At 46.8% G+C, this 20585-nt stretch overlaps 1 long non-coding RNA gene across 1 annotated transcript in view; it reads right to left on the bottom strand.

Annotated features, from left to right (window-relative positions):
- LOC141246084 (uncharacterized) overlaps nucleotides 1–20585 on the bottom strand; it is a 55023-nt gene that overhangs the window by 712 nt on the left and 33726 nt on the right. The window contains exon 2 of the long non-coding RNA XR_012309759.1: nucleotides 127–164. This is a non-coding gene — a long non-coding RNA (uncharacterized lncRNA). The remainder of the gene's footprint in view (nucleotides 1–126; nucleotides 165–20585) is intronic.

Raw genomic sequence — 20585 nt, 5'->3', positions numbered from 1 at the left:
TTAACACCATCCGTAGTATCCATTTTTTGTACAATATTTCTCTAGGCCTATGATTAACATTACACTAAATCACCAGTTAGAGCTTGTCTAGAATTAAGACACATAATACCAATAATACGTACTTACATATCTATCAATGTCTGGATGAGCCATAATGATAGAAGCTGGAACCATGAAGGAAAAGTAGAGCAGAAAACTATGAGTTTCATATATACACATAAGACACAAATTATCAAACTAATATAAAAAATCTAAGGCTAAAAACATAACATTTGGCAACAAATAAATGGGAACTCCATGTATGTTATATAAGATTTAGTTATAGACAAAACATCTGCAGGAATGAAGCCATCCTGCATCTCTGATGATCATGATCAGCTATTGGAGGTGGATCAGTAGAGCTAATAACTGTAGTAAAAAAAAGCATACATCATACAATAATAGGACTAAAGGTGTGGACAATAAATAAATAATGTATTTTAAATATACAGGACCAGGAACTAGAGAACAGTTGGAATGGGATTTGTGGGGGATCAACAAGGGTGATTATTGCATCTTTTTTTAACCTAGACTGACCTCTTTGAAAAATAATTTCTATAATTTCTGCAGCACAACCCTTGTAAGCACTGAAGCCATGGTCTTCCATAAGCCGCTAGAGGGCAAAGCTTTGGATTTCCCTTTAATAACGTCTCTGTTATACAGTATATCACAAAAGTCAGTACACCCGTCACATTTTTGTAAATATTTTATATCTTTTCATGGGACAACACTGAAGATATGACACTTTGATACAATGGAAAGTAGTATCACAGTATAACAGTTTTGAGGCAGTGACCGGGATCGTATACGAGGGACGTTATATCTCCCCCAGAATGTGCACAGAGACCTATTAAAACCATTGGAGTGCATTGCAGTCACAGACACACCTGCGGCTGCAATGCAAGAATGAAGGTGAGCGTGGACCTAGTCAGGCTATCTGGCTAAGGCAGATTAGTAAAACCTGGCAGGCCCTTCATTTCTGGGAGGAGGTCACAGGAGGCAGTGGGGGGGCCTCCTCCCTCCAACCCTGGTTTTCCAGTGGCTCTTGCCACAGGTCCTTTAAAACCCTGCACTAAGGATTAGTGTTGTTCGATGTTGGAACCTGCTAGGAGCACAGCAGGAAACCTCAGCAGGATATAGGGTGGCTGAACCCCTGCCTGGGAACCCTCTGCACCTGTCAGGCTCTGAGCGGCCGGTACGGCCGTTGCCCTCGGCAACCATTGTGTATGGACTTTCTGTTAACCCGGCTGCGAACCGGAGGACTTTCTGTTAACCCGTGAGTTGCTGAAATAAAAGCTGTTTATGTTGGACTTGCTTGGGTCACTGCCTCAGTTACTGCACGGTGTGAACACCGCCGCCTTACAGTTTGGTGGAGAATGCGGGCATAGTGACTGAGGCATACCCCACCGGCCGCTGCATGACCGCAATCCGGCCTGCCACTTTTCAGCCTCACCCCGTGGACAAAATGGACGAGCTGTTAAAGCAGCTGGTACTTACCCAGCAGCAGCAGCTGCAGTCTCAGCGGTAACAGCAGCATAATCAACAGCAGCAGCTACTGTACCAGCAGCAGCAGAAAACAAACGAACTGTTGCTGCAACAGATTGCTGCCCTGCGGGAGACGCCGACGGCACCAACCCCGGAACGTCGCGAAGCCCGGGACAAGGTTCGCTCAGCGTTGAGGAAGATGGGACCGGAGGACGACGTGGAAGCCTTCCTGACCATTTATGAGCGCACGGCAGAGCGGGAAAACCTACCAGCCGGCCAGTGGGCAGAAGTGGTGGCTCCGTTTTTGGTCGGCGATGCCCAAAAGGCCTGCTTCGACCTCAGTCGAGAGGACGCCCAGGACTACCAGAGACTCAAAGGTGAGATCCTTGCCCGGCTGGGGGTCAATACATACGTGAGGGCTCAGCGTGTGTTTTCGTGGGCCTATGTGGAGACCCGACCCGCCCGTTCTCAGGCTTATGACCTCCTGCAGCTGGTAAAGAGGTGGCTCCAGCCTGAGACTTTGACTCCAGCCCAGATGGTGGAGAGGGTGGTGATTGACCGGCTGGTGAGGACTCTGCCAGCCGCTATCCAACGTTGGGTGGGGCAAGGGGACCCCGGCACACTCAACCAGGTGGTCAGCTTAATCGAGCGCTACTCGGCCACTCAGGACTGTATCCGGGAATCTGCCCCCTTGCGGCTGTCACGCCGATCCCTGCCCACCCAGGAGTCAGGAAAGGGGTCGCGTCCCTCTGCTGGGGACAGTCAGCACCGTAACCGTGCTGAATGGGAACCCCGGAGTGAGAGTGGCAGGAGACCGGTTCCCTCCCAGACTGTCATAAGACCTAACAGTACCTCCACCCTTAGGTGCTGGATGTGTCAGGGGCCGGGACATGTGGTTGCTAATTGCCCCCTGACTACGGAACCCATGGACTGCGGATATAGCCGCCGGGTCTCAATGTATGCCCAGACCGTCTGCACGGCGAGCGCCGACCCCCGGGACAGTGAACTCCAACTATGCCAGGTACTGGTTAATGGGTACCCCACGGAGGCCCTCCTGGACTCAGGGAGCCTTGTGACTTTGGTACATGGGTCGCTGGTGGCAGAAGACAACCCCGGTGGACGGCCCATCGGGGTTGTGTGTATCCATGGGGACCTCCGAGAGTACCCAACTGAGGAGGTAGTCTTGTCCACGCCGTGTGGAGAAATAAAACATGTGGTAGGGGTGGTAAAAACTCTTCCCTATGGGACGGTGTTGGGAAGAGACTTGCCCCTGTTCTGGACTCTGTGGAAAAACAAAATCCACTCTCCCCTGGTAAAATGTATTACAGGCATTGTACCCGACGAACCGGAGTCAGGGGAACCTGCCGTAGGGGTGCCCAACCTAGGGACAGAGTGTGACCCCGATAGGTTTCCCTTAGAGGTGCTGGCAGGAGAGGTCGAGGAGATCCCATCGATCCCCGAACTGGAAGTGTCCCGGGCCACGTTTGGGACGGCTCAGCTACAGGATCCCACCCTGGCTCAGGCACGGGAAAGGGTGTTGGAGGTAAATGGCGTAGCTCAACAGCCCGGTGCAGATACTGTATTTCCACGCATGGTAATCAACGGTGAGTTGCTCTATAGGATAGATAAGATCAGGGACGAGGTTGTGGATCAGTTAGTGGCACCTCAGTCGTACCGTCGGGCGGTTCTGGAGATGGCACACTCACACCTGCTGGGGGGACACGTAGGGGTAAAAAAGACGCTAGAACGTATCTTACAGCGGTTCTTTTGGCCTGGGGTTTACGCGGAGGTCAAAAGGTACTGCGAATCTTGCCCCGAATGTCAGTTGACCACACCCACCGCAAGTTTCCGTAGCCCATTGGTACCCCTGCCAGTGATAGAGGTACCTTTTGAACGGATTGCAATGGACTTGGTAGGGCCCATTGTAAAATCTGCCCGTGGCCACCAACATATACTGGTGGTCGTCGACTATGCCACCCGGTACCCGGAGGCTATACCACTACGCCACACCTCAGCAAAACTGATTGCACGGGAGCTGTTTGCTATGTTCTGTCGCCTTGGACTACCTAAGGAGATCCTGACGGATCAAGGGACCCCTTTTATGTCCAAAGTGACAAGGGAACTGTGCAAATTGCTAAAAATTAAACAATTGCGCACCTCGGTGTACCACCCTCAAACCGACGGGCTAGTAGAACGGTTCAATAAAACCCTCAAGTCCATGTTAAAAAAGGTGGTTTCTAAGGACGGGAGGGATTGGGACATGTTGCTACCCTATCTGATGTTCGCCGTCCGTGAGGTACCCCAGGCTTCCACAGGGTTCTCTCCCTTTGAGTTATTGTACGGCAGACACCCTAGGGGTCTGTTGGACGTAGCCAAAGAGACATGGGAACAAGAGCCGACTCCACATAGGAGTATAATTGAACACGTGGCTAGTATGCAGGACCGGATCGCGGCGATCATGCCCATTGTGAAAGAACATCTGTTAGATGCCCAGGCAGCCCAGAGGCGCACATATAATAAAAGGGCCAGAGTCAGGTCTTTTAACAAGGGCGAGCGGGTGTTAGTTCTGGTACCCACAAACGAGAGTAAACTCATGGCCAAGTGGCAAGGGCCATATGAGGTTCGAGAAAAAGTGGGGGAGGTAAATTACTGGGTGTACCAGCCCGGAAGAAGGAAACTTGACCAGCTTTACCATGTAAACCTGCTAAAACCTTGAAAGACAGAGAGTGTTTAGTTACAGACGTCACCCTGGGCGTATTGCCAGAGAGTTCTCTACCTTCAGCCAGGGAAGCGTCCGTGGGGGAGGTCAGGATAAGTGATGCCCTCACTAAACAGCAGCGATGGGAGGCTCGGTCGCTGGTGCAGCACAATACCGACGTGTTCTCAGAGCTACCGGGTAGGACTACGGTGATCCAACATGACATTGTCACCGAACCTGGGGTAAGGGTGCGAATGAGACCGTACCGGGTACCCGAAGCCCGGAGGCAAGCCATCACGGCTGAGGTAAAACAAATGCTTCAGTTAGGCATCATAGAGGAGTCACGGAGTGAGTGGGCTAGCCCCATCGTACGGATTCCAAAACCAGACGGATCGTTACGCTTCTGTAACGATTTCCGGAAATTGAATGAAGTGTCAAAGTTTGACCTCTATCCAATGCCCAGGGTGGACGAGCTGATTGAGAGACTGGGGCAGGCCCAGTACTTTACCACGCTCGATCTCACCAAGGGTTACTGGCAGGTACCTCTCACAGATTCGGCAAAGGAAAAAACCGCCTTCGAAACTCTGGAGGGTCTACACCACTATGTGGTCTTACCTTTTGGGTTACATGGGGCCCCGGCTACATTCCAGAGGTTGATGGACATAGTGCTCAAGCCACATCAGGAGTACGCGTCCGCGTATTTAGATGACGTTATCGTCTTTAGCACTGACTGGCATACGCACCTATCCCAGGTACAAGCGGTTCTGGATTCTCTCAGAGCTGCGGGGTTAACGGCAAACCCCAAAATATGTGCGATAGGGCTAGAGGAAGCCCGATATTTGGGGTATGTGATAGGCCGAGGAGCTATTAAGCCCCAAATCAATAAAGTTGAGGCCATAAAAAACTGGCCTAAACCGTCAAGTACAAAGCAGGTGAGGGCGTTCCTTGGCATCCTTGGGTATTACCGCCGGTTTATACCTAATTTTTCTGGGCGAACGGCGCCCTGACTGATCTCTTGAAAGGGAAAAAAAAAAAATCGGTAATGGTTCAGTGGAACCCTAAGGCAGAAGAAGCTTTTCAGTCCATGAAGTTGGCCCTGTGTGGACAGCCGGTCGTCATTAGCCCCAACTTCAAGGAAACCTTCATTGTACAGACAGATGCCTCGGAGGTAGGCCTAGGGGCGGTATTGTCACAAAAAGTGAATGGTGAAGAGCACCCGGTCACCTACTTGAGTAGAAAACTTGTCCCGGCAGAGAAAAACTATAGCGTGGTAGAGAAGGAGTGTTTGGCTATTAAGTGGGCCTTGGAATCGCTACGTTATTATTTACTCGGGCGTCAGTTCCGCTTGGTGACGGACCACTCACCCTTGGTATGGATGAGAAATGCCAAGGAGAGGAATGCGCGAGTCACCAGGTGGTTCCTGTCACAGCAAAATTTCAGTTTCTCTGTAGAACATTGCCCTGGGAAGTCGCAGGGAAACGCGGATGCCCTATCCCGGGCACCCTGTATGATGGCAAATGTTCAACCCCACAAGTTTGAACAGAGGGGGGGGGATATGTGAGGCAGTGACCGGGATCGTATACGAGGGACGTTATATATCCCCCAGAATGTGCACACAGACCTATTAAAACCATTGGAGTGCATTGCAGTCACAGACACACCTGCGGCAGCAATGCAGGAATGAAGGTGAGCGTGGACCTAGTCAGGCTATCTGGCTAAGGCAGATTAGTAAAACCTGGCAGGCCCTTCATTTCTGGGAGGAGGTCACAGGAGGCAGTGGGGCGGCCTCCTCCCTCCAACCCGGGTTTTCTAGTGGCTCTTGCCACAAGTCCTTTAAAACCCTTGCACTAAGGATTAGTGTTGTTCTATGTTGGAACCTGCTAGGAGCACAGCAGGAAACCTCAGCAGGACTGAGGGTGGTTGAACCCCTGCCTGGGATCCCTCTGCACCTGTCAGGCTCTGACCTCGGCAACCATTGTGTATGGACTTTCTGTTAACCCGGCTGCGAACCGGAGGACTTTCTGTTAACCCGTGAGTTGCTGAAATAAAAGCTGTTTATGTTGGACTTGCTTGGGTCACTGCCTCAGTTACTGCACGGTGTGAACACCGCCGCCTTACACAGTGTAAATTTGGTGTGCCCTCTAAATACCTCAACACACAGCCATCAATGTCTAAACCGCTGACAACAAAAGTGAGTACACCTCTAGGTGAAAATGGCCAAATTGTGTCAAATTAGCCATTTTTCCTCGTCAATATCATGTGAGTCATTAGTGTTATAAAAAAATTATAAACGATATAATAAAATATTTTAAAAAATTTGAGGGGTGTACTCACTTTTGTGATATACTGTATATCATATTTCACTCTCCAGTTTCTATGAATCACACTTTGAACAAAGTGACAGTAGCACTGTAGAATAGACTCATAACATCTGCAGGAATAAAGCCATCTTGCATCTCTGATGATCATGATCAGCTATTGGAGGTGGATCAGTACAACTAATAAAAGTAGTAAAAAAAGCATACATCATACAATAATAGGGCTAAAGTTGTGGACAATGAATAATGTAATTTATATATATAGAATTTTAATTTTTTATTTTTTTCTGACGGATATAACAGAGACCAGTATGGGAATTTGTTAACGATCCGCGGCGACACAAACCTATTTTGCAAGCACACCGAAGATACTCGGTTAGCACTGAAGCATGCTCGGATAACCACTTATCCGAGCAAGTTCGCTCATCACTAATGATAATGTCTTGGTACCTAGTCAGTATCCAGAATTAATCCTACATGGATACACCCATAAAGATGCTTTAAATTGCACAATTTAATAGTTGAATAGTGAAATGACTGTTACAATTAAACTGGATATTTTATCTCATAAAAAATGGAGAAAATACAAAACAATAGAAATCAATTTGATTCTGAAAAAAAACCACACTACTATTGTGCACATTACTGGTTCCAGACCGTTATAACAGAAATAAACTGTCTCTTTTATAAACTGTTTTGATCCCACTCCATGTAACTACCTGTGGGCATAACGCAGCAGACATTGCATCATAAAATGCAACTATGTTGATATCAACACTAAAAACATGGATAAAGGTTAATTAGTGCAAAAATACTGTGGAGTGGTGTGCTGTGTCCATGATTTTACAGTGAAAGCTGAAAATATACCAAAATATCGGTATGTTCATCTATAGCATCTATCAAATTTGGTCAAATACACCAAACAGCATAGGCTCAGTTTATCTGCAGTATAGTGATGGCTTGAAAATGAAGCTGGAATTTTCAATTTATAAGTGCATTAAAAAAGTAAAAAGAGAAAAAATTATAATTTTATTGTATTTTAAGGAGGCTGGTGAGGGTTGCGGCCACCATGGTAAACTTTGGAATGAACCTCCTGTAGTACCCCACGATTCCAAGAAAGGCCCCAACTTGCTTCTTTATTGATCTGGGGTTTGATTTCGCCTCTACCTGCTACCCTGCTACATATCCAAGGTATTTGGCCTTCTCTTTCCACATGGCACATTTTTTTGGATTTAAACAGAACCCCGCCTTCCTGAGTGCATCAAACACTGCCTGGACCTTTCCCAGTTAATTTCCCCAATCCAGGTTGAAGATTACGATCTCATCCATGTATGCCGCAGCATAATTCTTGAGGGGTGCGAGGATCCGATCCATGGCCCTCTGGAAGGTGGCCGGAGCTCCCTGCAGTCCGAACGGCATTCGGACATATTGGAAGCAACCGTCGGGCATAGAGAAAGCTGTCTTCTCCTTGGCTTCTTATGACATGAGAATTTTCCAATATTCCTTTGTTAGATCCAAGGTGGTTATGTATCTTGCCGGCCCAAGTTTGTAGATCAGCTCATAGACACGCAGCATCGAATATGCACCAAAGTTGGAGACTTTGTTCAGCTTCCGATAATCAATACCGAATCTCCATTTTCCATTGGGTTTTGGAACATGGACAATTGGGTTAGACCACCCCCTCTTAGATTCCTCAATGACTCCGAGATTCAGCATACGCTCCACTGCCTTGGAGATCAGTTCTCGGCGGGCCTCTGTAATTCGGTAGGGCTTCTAATTCACTTGCACATTGGGTTACGTCAGAACCTCATGTTCTATGACATTTGTCCACCCCGGCAATTCTGAGAACAGGTTCTGCTGCAGCAATTCCCGACATTGCTGTTTTTATGCCTTTGACAGTGTTTCAGCTACTGTGCTGTCTTCAATGTCCCCTTCTGGCTTAACCAGAAAACATGGAGTTTCAATGAGGTCCCTGTTTTGCCATGCCTTGGTGGGTCGCCCTGCAGTGGGTTGCAGGAGATCTTCACGTTTGACATTGCAGACACGTGCTTAGATAGGAGGCTGTCTTTAGGACTGAGTGACTACCTCTCTCTTGCTAATTTGCTCTCTGGCCTGGGTGTATATACAGTACAGACCAAAAGTTTGGACACACCTTCTCATTTAAAGATTTTTCTGTATTTACATGACTTTGAAAATTGTACATTCACACTGAAGGCATCAAAACTATGAATTAACACATGTGGAATTATATACTTAACAAAAAAGTGTGAAACAACTGAAAATATGTCTTATATTCTAGGTTCTTCAAAGTAGCCACCTTTTGCTTTGATGACTGCTTTGCACACTCTTGGCATTCTCTTGATGAGCTTCCAGAGGTAGTCACTGGAAATGGTTTTCACTTCACAGGTGTGCCCTGTCAGGTTTAATAAGTGTGATTTCTTGCCTTATAAATGGGGTTGGGACCATCAGTTGTGTTGTGCAGAAGTTAGGTGGATACACAGCTGATAGTCCTACTGAATAGACTGTTGGAATTTGTATTATGGCAAGAAAAAAGCAGCTAAGTAAAGAAAAACGAGTGGCCATCATTACTTTGAGAAATGAAGGTCAGTCAGTCCGAAAAATTGAGCAAACTTTGAATGTGTCCCCAAGTGCAGTTGCAAAAACCATGAAGCGCTAGAAAGAAACTGGCTCACATGAGGACCATCCCAGGAAAGGAAGACCAAGAGTAACTTCTGCTTCTGAGGATAAGTTTATCTGAGTCACCAGCCTCAGAAATCGCAGGTTAACAGCAGCTCAGATTAGAGACAGGTCAATGCCACACAGAGTTCAAGCAGCAGACACATCTCTACAACAACTGTTAAGAGGAGAGTTTGTGCAGCAGGCCTTCATGGTAAAATAGCTGCTAGGAAACCAATGCTAAGGACAGGCAACAAGCAGAAGAGACTTGTTTGGGCTAAAGAACACAAGGAATGGACATTAGACCAGTGGAAATCTGTGCTTTGGTCTGATGAGTCCAAATTTGAGATCTTTGGTTCCAACCACCGTGTCTTTGTGCGACGCAGAAAAGGTGAACGGATGGACTCTACATGCCTGGTTCCCACCGTGAAGCATGGAGGAGGAGGTGTGATGGTGTGGGGCTGCTTTGCTGGTGACACTGTTGGGGATTTATTCAAAATTGAAGGCATACTGAACCAGCATGGCTACCACAGCATCTTGCAGCTGCATGTTATTCCATCCGGTTTGCGTTTAGTTGAACTATCATTTATTTTTCAACAAGACAATGACCCCAAACACACCTCCAGGCTGTGTAAGGGCTATTTAACCAAGAAGGAGAGTGATGAGGTGCTACGCCAGATGACCTGGCCTCCACAGTCACCAGACCTGAACCCAATCGAGATGGTTTGGGGTGAGCTGGGCCGCAGAGTGAAGGCAAAAGGGCCAAAAAGTGCTAAGCATTTCTGGGAACTCCTTCAAGATTGTTGGAAGACCATTTCCGGTGACTACCTCTCGAAGCTCATCAAGAGAATGCCAAGAGTGTGCAAAGCAGTCATCAGAACAAAAGGTGGCTACTTTGAAGAACCTAGAATATAAGACATATTTTCTGTAGTTTCACACTTTTTTCATTAAGTATATAATTCCATATGTGTTAATTCATAGTTTTGATGCCTTCAGTGTGAATGTACAATTTTCATAGTCATGAAAATACAGAAAAATCTTTAATTGAGAAGGTGTGTCCAAACTTTTGGTCTGTACTGTATACCTGGTGTGTCTGAGAGGGCGTCGCTGGTTATATTCATTTCTACTTGTGAAGCTTAGTAGGAGCTGTACCCCGTCCTCTCTGAAGCTTGAGGCCGTGTGCACATTTGGAGTTCATCTAAAGCTACGCCATTTTCCCCTGTTTTGTCTACCCTTCTTGTCTTTAGCGTTTTAGTGGTGGTTGACTAGTGCTCATCTCCTTCCATCCCTAGCCATAGCCATACACCAGGGAAAGTAGGGCGAGGCACGCGATCGGCAATAGCTGAGGCTATATAGGGATGTTAGTTGAGACAGGGTGACGCTAGACCAGACTAGGAGGTCTCCACTTCCCCCTTTCCCTAGTGTCTGGACTCTCTCTCCCTTTTCCCTCTGTGTTACACCTGGCATGACAGGTAGTGGCACGAGGGGATTTTGGAAGTGAAAGGTGGGAGCGGTTAACTGGCAGGTGGGGTAGGACTTACAATACCTTAGGATTTCCCGTTGACATCTGGGCCATTAGATCCTCTGCGTGACATGTTCTTGAGTTTTGCCCACCCCCAGATGGCAACCCAAGACTTGTGAATGGGCCATGTCCAACACCCTCCGTCTATAGGGTCTTGGTACCAATAATTGTTCCACTATCACATCCCTCACGTTAGTAACCCTGTACAATAAGTCCCCACTCAACATGAAATAGGGAAACCTGGTGTCAGTCCCAGCTCCTGTGCTATGCCGTTTATAACGGTATCTACTGAACGCTTCTTTTAGAGTTAGGTACTTATGTTGGACGAACCCAAACTTTCTTCCGGTCACCCCTATCTCAGGAATGTCGGCCTCAGGGGATACTACCTCCTCATCTCCCACCATTAGGGCTGGCGTTAGGGGCAGACTAGGCATCTGCCTAAGGCCCCCACTCTCCCAGGGGTCCCCGGCCCGACGATTGGCCGCTATAGGGCCCATGAGTCGGGGGGTGCCCCCCGACGTCAGTGCCGCCCTCCTGCATCGCGTATTCAACTGCATCGGCATCTGATAGTAATGATGGAGAAGGAGGTCATCTGACGCTCTCTCTCCCATCATTCCCTCTCTGCCTCTGACGCGCCATGACGTCATCACGCGCCACGCTGTGCAGGGCAGTGGAGCTACTGCGATGCGCTGCAGATACCGGAGCTGCGGAGGAACGAGAAGGAGGGGTAAGTTATTATATTCATTTTTTAACTCACTGAGGCCATAATACTGGAGGACTGGGGGCTACATTTTATTCTATATGACTGCAGCATTATACCCTACATGAGAGCTGCATTATACCATAAATAGCTGCATTATACCTGCATTATACCCTAAATGGCTGCATTATACTCTAAATAGCTGCATTATACTCTAAATGACTGCATTATACTGCATGGGGGCTGCATTATATTCTATATGGCTGCATTTTACTCTATATGGCTGCATTATACTGTATGAGGGCGCTACATTATACTCTATGGGGCTGCATTATACAGTATTGGGACTGCATTATACTCTACAGTGGTGGCCAAAAGTATTGGCACCCCTGCAATTCTGTCAGATAATACTCAGTTTCTTCCTGAAAATGATTGCAATCACAAATTCTTTGGTATTATTATCTTCATTTAATTTGCTTGCAAGGAAAAAACACAAAAGAGAATGAAGCTGTGACGCGAGTCACTACAGAAATAACAGTCTCAGAAGAGGAGAGAAAAGACTAATATTACTGAAAGAAATATAATATTAGAGCTACTTACTAGATAAAAATAGGGAGGTCAAACAATCCAAAGTCAAGTCCAGGAAGATGGCGCAGTACAAAGGGAGCAGACAAAAGAGTAGTCAGATAACAAGCAAATGGTCAAAATCCAGGTAAGGGAAAATAGTCAGGCTGGGTCAGACACAGAGCACAGAGAAATCAGTCCTACACAGGTAATACCAAGTGTACAATTGACACTGGGTGAAGGAGCTGCTAGCATGCTTAAGTAGAAGACTAATCAAGGGAAGTGAACACAGATAATTGCAGAAACAACCCAGCAAACCCAAAACAGACTGACAGCCTCCACACAATAGTAACCTAGCAGACAAAGAAAGTGTGGAGACCGTGACAGTACCCACTCTTCAAGGGGGGGCCATCGGACCCCCAGGTCTCCCAGGAAACCGCCGATGAAAGGCCCGGACCAACCGATCAGCCCTCACAGAATGAGCCGGAACCCAGGACCGTTCCTCAGGTCCATACCCCTTCCAATGTACAAGATATTGAAGGGAATTCCGGACCATACGGGAATCAATGATCTTTTGTACCTCATATTCTAAGCTTCCCTCAATAGACACCGGAGGAGGCGGGGGCGAGGGAGACAGAACAGGGGGAATAAATTCCTTCAACAAAGACTTGTGGAACACATTAGGAATACGGAAAGACTGAGGGAGTCGTAATCGGAAGGAAACCGGATTGACCACCTCCAGAATCTCATATGGACCAATGAATCTAGGACCCAACTTCAGCGAGGGTATCTTCAATTTAATATTCTTAGAGGATAGCCATACCTTATCCCCCACCTTGAAGGCGGCACCTGACGAGCGTTTCCTATCGGCCTTTTGTTTCTGCCGATGCTGAGCCACCCCAATATTCTTTTTAACCTCCCTCCAGACATCCCCCAACTCTTGAATGGTTACATCTACCCCAGGACACCCAGAACTTATCCTGGAGAACTCACCAAAATGAGGATGAAACCCATAATTACAGAAAAATGGAGAGGTTCCTGTGGACTGATTAACCCGACTGTTAAAGGCAAACTCAGCCAGAGGAAGAAAGGATGACCAATTCTCCTGCTGATCAGCGACAAAACATCTTAAAATTTGTTCCAAAGACTGATTTGTCCTTTCGGTCGGACCGTTAGTTTCAGGATGATAAGCAGAAGAAAAGGACAAATCAATCCCCAACCTTCTGCAGAAAGCCCTCCAAAATCTAGAGACGAATTGTACTCCCCTATCAGATACAATATTAAGAGGAATCCCATGCAATCGTACCACATGAGTAATAAACAGTTTGGAGAGCGTCTCTGAATTTGGTTAACCCGGATAATGGAACGAAGTGAGCCTGTTTGCTGAATCGATCGACTACCACCCAAATAGCCGTCATCCTCCCAGACAGAGGTAAATCAGAAATGAAATCCATGGACAAAAGAGTCCATGGTCTTTCTGGAATGGGCAAAGGAGCCAATTCCCCAGCCGGCCGGCAATGTTGCACGTTAGCGCGTGCACAAGTTTCACAAGCAGACACAAAATCTTTAATGTCCCTACGAATAGCAGATCACCAAAAGAGTCTAGCAACTGCCTTCTGGGTGGCAGTAACTCCAGGATGACCACTCAACACAGAATCATGGAATTCTTGCAAAAGGCGTAATCTGAGATACACAGGGACAAACAACTTGCATTCAGGAATATTGGAAGGAGCCAAGGACTGAGCAGTACGAATTTCTGCTTCCAGCTCAGAGGAAACCATGGCCACAACTATACCCTGAGGAAGAATGGAGGAAGGAGGCTCCGGAGGGGACACAGAATCAAGGCTACGAGACAGGGCATCCGCCCTCACGTTCTTAGACCCAGGCCTGAACGTAATAGAAAAATTAAATCTTGAAAAAAATAAAGACCATCTGGCCTGTCTAGGTGTCAACCGCTTAGCAGATTCGATATACGCTAGATTCTTGTGATCTGTCACCACGGTGACCGGATGAATGGCTCCCTCCAAAAAATGCCTCCATTCTTCAAAAGCCAATTTGACAGCAAGTAACACCCGATTACCCACATCATAGTTTCTTTCAGCAGGAGAAAATTTCTTAGAGAAAAAGGCACATGGTCGCAGATTAGTTAAAGTTTTAGGACCTTGAGACAATACAGCCCCCACCCCAACCTCAGAAGCATCCACCTCCACAATGAACGGCCTCTGGAGATCTGGTTGAACAAGTACAGGAGCAGACATAAAGCATTTCTTCAAGTTTTCAAAAGCCCCGACTGCTTCTGACGACCAAACCTTTAGCTCCGCCCCTTTGCGAGTGAGGTCCGTAAGAGGCTTGACGATCTGAGAAAAACCTTTAATAAATTTTCTGTAATAATTTGCGAACCCTAAAAAGCGCTGCAGAGCCTTAAGGTCGCTGGGTTGAACCCAATCAATGATGGCCTGAACCTTCCCAGGATCCATCTTAAACCCGGAGGCTGACATAATGAAGACCAAGAATGATATTTCTTGAACAGAAAAGGCACATTTTTCAATCTTGGCAAACAAACAATTATCTCTTAACCTTTGCAGAACCAAACTGACATGTTTATAATGAATATCCAGATCAGGTGAAAAAATTAGAATATCATCTAAATAAACCACAATGAATCTCCCAATATAATCAGAGAGAATATCACTCATAAAATTCTGAAAGACCGCGGGTGCATTTGTTAGCCCAAAAGGCATGACGAGATTTTCAAAAAGACCTTCAGAAGTTAAAAACGCTGTCTTCCACTCATCACCCTCTCGAATACGTATCAGGTTATATGCCCCTCTAAGATCCAGTTTGGAAAACCATTTGGCCCCCGAAAGTTGATTATATAGATCGGGGATAATTGGAAGCGGATAAGTATTTTTAACAGTTATCTTGTTTAATTCTCGGAAATCGAGGCAGGGACGGAGACCTCCATCTTTTTTTTTAACAAAAAAGAATCCGGCTGCAACCGGCGATGAGGAAGAACGAATATGACCTTTCCGTAAACTTTCGTTAATATAAGCTTTCATGGATGCCCGCTCAGGGCCAGACAAGTTATACAAGCGAGCTTTGGGTAATTTGGCATTAGAAATGAGATTAATAGCACAGTCATAGGGACGGTGAGGAGGTAAGATCTCAGACTCTACTTCCGAAAAAACATCTCCGAAGTCCTTCAGGTATTCCGGAAGACCCTCCAGACTAACGGAGCAAGCATGCACAGATTTAAGACATTTTTCAATACAATGAGGGTCCCGTTTGACAATATCTTTCTGATACCAGTCAATGATCGGATTATGTATGCGCAGCCAAGGAAGACCCAACACAATCCCAGCAGGTAAATTGTCCAGGACATAACAGGAGATTAATTCTGTATGCAGTGACCCCACCTTGAGTGTGAACTCCACCGTAACTAACTGAACCAGATTTTTTAGCAACGGTGTTCTATCAATAGCCACAATTTGAATAGGGTCTTCTAACTTAACTGTCCCTAATCCTAATTTCTGAACAAGTCCCGAATCAATTAAATTAGCCGCGGCTCCACAGTCAATAAAGGCAAATGTTGATAGGCACTGTTTTTGAAACAGAAGTTCAGCATTCAACAACACTTTATCAGAGGAGTAAAAGGGTACCTGTAAGTCTGGGTGACCTCCTCGACAATCACCCAGACCTAGGCGTTTCCCGACGGCTTATTCGTTGCAGGTCGTGCTGGGCAATCCTTTAAGAGATGTCCAGATTGGCCACAATACAGACAAAGTCCAAGTTCCAGGCGGCGTCTCCTCTCCTTAACCCTTGAGCTGGCAGCTCCAACCTCCATAGGTTCTACCTCTGGTAAACGACCCGGGCCCGGTGGACAAAATGGAACCTCGTGTTGAACCTTGCGTCTCTCCCGCATCCTCCGATCCATGCGGATAGCCTGAGTCATGGCCTCCCCCAAACAACCAGGTGGAGCATGCAGAGCCAGAGCGTCCTTTAGAGGCTCCGAAAGACCCCTGAGGAATTGGCACCTGAGAGCCGCGTCATTCCAAAGAACCTCAGTAGACCACTGACGAAATTCAGAACAGTAGTCTTCTGCTGTGTGGTTACCCTGTGTCAGGTTCATGATCCTTGTCTCTGCCACCTTGACCCTGTCAAGTTCGTCATAGATCTGTCCTAAAGCGTCAAAGAAAGCGTCCACAGAAAGACATTCAGGAGAAAAAGGGGGTAGAGAAAATGCCCAAGTCTGGGGACCCCCGCGCAGAAGTGACATTATAATTCCCACCCGCTGTGACTCATTCCCTGATGACCGAGGACGCAAGGTAAACAATAATTTAGAACTTTCTTTGAAAGTTCTGAACTGATCTTTCTCCCCCGAAAATTTGTCAGGGAGTGCTTTAGCCGGTTCAGGGGGGCTCAAAGATACGTCAGATGGTTCAGAAGTCATGACAGTGGTCGGAGAGAAAAGATTCTGAGGGACTGTAAACGTACCAGAAATCTGGTCTTGTAACTGAGCCTGTGAGGACGCCAGTTTGTGTTGTTCCAAGGCCAGATCCTGAACTAACTGAGTCAGATTCGCCACCTGATCACACAAAGTACGTAACGGATCCATAGGTGGGAAAAAGGAAAAAAAAAAAAGTGAACGGTCAATTGTAATGTGACGTGAGTCACTACAGAAATAACAGTCTCAGAAGAGGAGAGAAAAGACTAATATTACTGAAAGAAATATAATATTAGAGCTACTTACTAGATAAAAATAGGGAGGTCAAACAATCCAAAGTCAAGTCCAGGAAGATGGCGCAGTACAAAGGGAGCAGACAAAAGAGTAGTCAGATAACAAGCAAATGGTCAAAATCCAGGTAAGGGTCAGGCTGGGTCAGGCACAGAGAAATCAGTCCTACACAGGTAATACCAAGTGTACAATTGACACTGGGTGAAGGAGCTAGCATGCTTAAGTAGAAGACTAATCAAGGGAAGTGAACACAGATGATTGCAGAAACAACCCAGCAAACCCAAAACAGACTGACAGCCTCCACACAATAGTAACCTAGCAGACAAGGAAAGTGTGGAGACCGTGACAGAAGCAAAAATCAAATCATTGATCATTTCACACAAAACTCCAAAAATGGGCCAGACAAAAGTATTGGCACCCTCAGCCAAATACTTGGTTGCACAACCTTTAGCCAAAATAACTGCGAACAACCGTTTCTGGTAACCATCAGTGAGTTTCTTACAATGCTCTGCTGGAATTGTAGACCATTCTTCTTTGGCAAACTGCTCCAGGTCCCTCCACAGGTGTTCTATGGGATTCAGGTCTGGACTCATTGCTGGGCACCTTAGAAGTCTCCAGTGCTTTCTCTCAAACCATTTTATAGTGCTTTTGGAAGTGTGTTTTGGGTCATTGTCCTGCTGGAAGACCCATGACCTCTGAGGGAGACCCAGCTTTCTCACACTGGGCCCTACATTATGCAGCAAAATTTGTTGGTAGTCTTCAGACTTCATAATGCCATGCACACGGTCAAGCAGTCCAGTGCCAGAGGCAGCAAAGCAACCCCAAAACATCAGGGAACCTCCGCCATGTTTGACTGTAGAGACCGTGTTCTTTTCTTTGAATGCCTCTTTTTTTTTCCTGTACACTCTATGTTGATGCTTTTTGCCAAAAAGCTCTACTTTTGTCTCATCTGACCAGAGAACATTCTTCCAAAACGTTTTAGGCTTTCTCAGCTAAGTTTTGGCAAACTCCAGCCTGGCTTTTTTATGTCTCGGGGTAAGAAGTGGGATCTTCCTGGGTATCCTACCATACAGTCCCTTTTCATTCAAACGCCGACGGATAGTACGGGTTGACACTGTTGTACCCTCGGACTGCAGGGCAGCTTGAACTTGTTTGGATGTTAGTCGAGGTTCTTTATCCATCATTCGCACAATCTTGCGTTGAAATCTCTCGTCAATTTTTCTTTTCCGTCCACATCTAGGGAGGTTAGCCACAGTGCCATGGGCTTTAAACTTCTTGATGACACTGCGCATAATAATAATAATACCAAAGAATTTGTGATTGCAATCATTTTCAGGAAGAAACTGAGTATTATCTGACAGAATTGCAGGGGTGCCAATACTTTTGGCCACCACTGTATGTAGGCTGCATTATACTGTATTGAAGACTATGGGGAGTGCATTATACTGTATCTAGGACTATGGGGATGCAATATACTATGGGGAGTGCATTATACTATATGGAGGACTATGGGGCACATTATACTATATAGAGGACTATGGGGGTGCATGTTACGATATGGAGGACTATGGTGTGCATTATACTAAACTTTCAAAATGCTGCCTATTGATCGAGTGATTGGATTGTTTATGCTGGATCAAAAATCATTGTTCTCAGCAGCACATCGTCCTGTGAAAACTGCAGATATGCTGCTGATAACATGTTATGTATGGGGACAGACTGATCTATTAGTGATTGTTCTGTCCCCATCATTCTTCCTCAGCCGGTGTAAAGAAGCTGGAAAACAAGCGCTGAACGACTTTAATATGGTCGATGACGCTCGTTTAATGGCCTGAATTCAACATGTAAATACAACTGAAATTTTCTATGTGATGTGCAATATGTGAGCATTTGGGCCCCACTTTAAACTTTTGCCTAGGGCCCCTCTTTGTCTGAAACCGGCCCTGTCCACTGTTACACAGAAGGGAAACCCATCAGGCTCTGGGGTTAGTGAGACTTTTTTAGTGCCACCCCATCTATTACTCGAACAAAGTCTCTGCCCCTCAAAAACAACACAAAGTCCCGGCCTATGATAATTGGGTGCAATAAATCCTGGACCACGTTGACCTCATGGGACTCAGTACCTCGGACTGTCTACAGGATAGGTCATCAATCAAAAAGTAGTGGACAACTTCTTTAACTGGTAAGGGTGCAGATGTGGTTAACTGGAAACATGAGCCAGTCCATGCCTTCACAGAGTTAAATGCACATTTCCCATTCGACCATGTATTGGTCCTGCCTGATACAGAGCATCCTTTTGTAAGGGAGGTAGATGCCTCAGAAGTGTTGGAGTTTGTGTGGTGTCACTAGGTACATCATCTCTCACTCAGCTATGTCCGTGCACCTTCTTTCCACTAAACTTCTCATCCGCTGAGAGCAATTATAAAATAGGCAATCGTGAACTGTTGACAATCAAGTGGACCTTCAAGGAATGGCGACACCTTCTGGAGGTTGCCATACACCGCATCACTGTTATCAAAGACCACAAAAATCTTATCTGGAATCAGGCAAGAGAAAAAACCATAGGCAAGCTAGATGGGCTTTAGTTTCCTCTAGGTTTGACTTTGTTCAGGATAGTAGGGGATATGTAATTGCAATAAAAATCTGTGCTCAAGCCAAAGCACCACAAACCCTTCAAATTGGATTCTTTCAGTCCTGACATACTCCTAAAAGTAATCAGACCCACTTCTTGATATACTTATGTGGCGCCCCTGAGGGTTCGGTCGCCACAGAGGTACTGCATCTCACCCAGAGGTGTGGTATCTCACTCTCAGGTAGGGAAGGAGTACAGCTCAGGACCCTAACACCTGCATCCAACACATACCCGCAGTGGGGGTAGGGCGAGATTGCTCCTAAGGGAGAGCACAGTCCCGGGTCCCTAGCTGGGGGAAAGGAACTATGTAGTGGGTGTGGGTGGAGGAAGTAGCTTAGGGGAGCACATGAGAGGAAGGTATAAAAAGAGAAGCCATCTTGTTTAGTGAGATCAGAACAGTGAGCAGAGAGAGAGAGAACAGTCTACAGTGAGAGGAGTGGAGCAGGGCTCTGCAGGAGCTCTGCTTAGGCAGAGGGCCTGAGGAGAGGCCCAGGACTGAAGAAAGAGGGAGAGGAGCAGGAAGGGAAGAAGGGACCCCAGGGGTACGGGAAGTGCTGGAAGCCACCCGTACACCCGAATCTACCAGGAGGTGGAGGGGTCAGGCCACACAAAGGGGACCGGTCCCTCAACTAGCAGAGAACTTCATGACTCAACTAGAAACCGGAGGCTACAGTATTTCAAGTCCTGCAGCCAACAGTCCATATCAGTCTCACCAAGAAGGTAGCTATAGAGGACCCAGGGGATGGAACAGACGTCGCCCGACAAGGCCCGCAGGTACCGGATTGGAACACTTGATATGAGGTGCAGGGAGACGGCCAGAGAAAGGACACAGAAGGGGGTCCTGCTAAGTACTCCGGAGATATCTGAAGGTGGACTGAACCCCTCCCTGAGAAAGCGCAGCACGACGAGGGAAGTTACTGTGGTACCTGTAACTTGGACTGCAACAACCGTGAGTAAAGACCCCGAGGACTGCACTTCCTTGTCTCTGTGATTATTGCTGCGCCATCAATCCCTGCACTACAACGCCCAGCACAACCTATTACATCTACACTGCCCTGGAGCTAAGCTCTACCTGTGGAGAGCCACACCATCCCTGCTGCAGTAATACCAGCTCCAGAGGACCTGCTCCGCAGCGGCGGCTCCCTTAGCCGCATACCACAGGTGGCGTCACAAACTTTATACAATCCCTATAAATCCCCTGTCAATAACCCCTTTT

This window comes from Phyllobates terribilis, unplaced genomic scaffold, assembly GCF_046119375.1.
Source record: "Phyllobates terribilis strain yellow unplaced genomic scaffold, ASM4611937v1 Scaffold_1__5_contigs__length_1240528914, whole genome shotgun sequence".
NCBI classification, from domain to species: Eukaryota; Metazoa; Chordata; class Amphibia; order Anura; family Dendrobatidae; genus Phyllobates; species Phyllobates terribilis.
The sequence above is the reverse complement of the archived record's forward strand: the minus strand, read 5'-3'. Positions and strand labels throughout refer to the sequence as shown.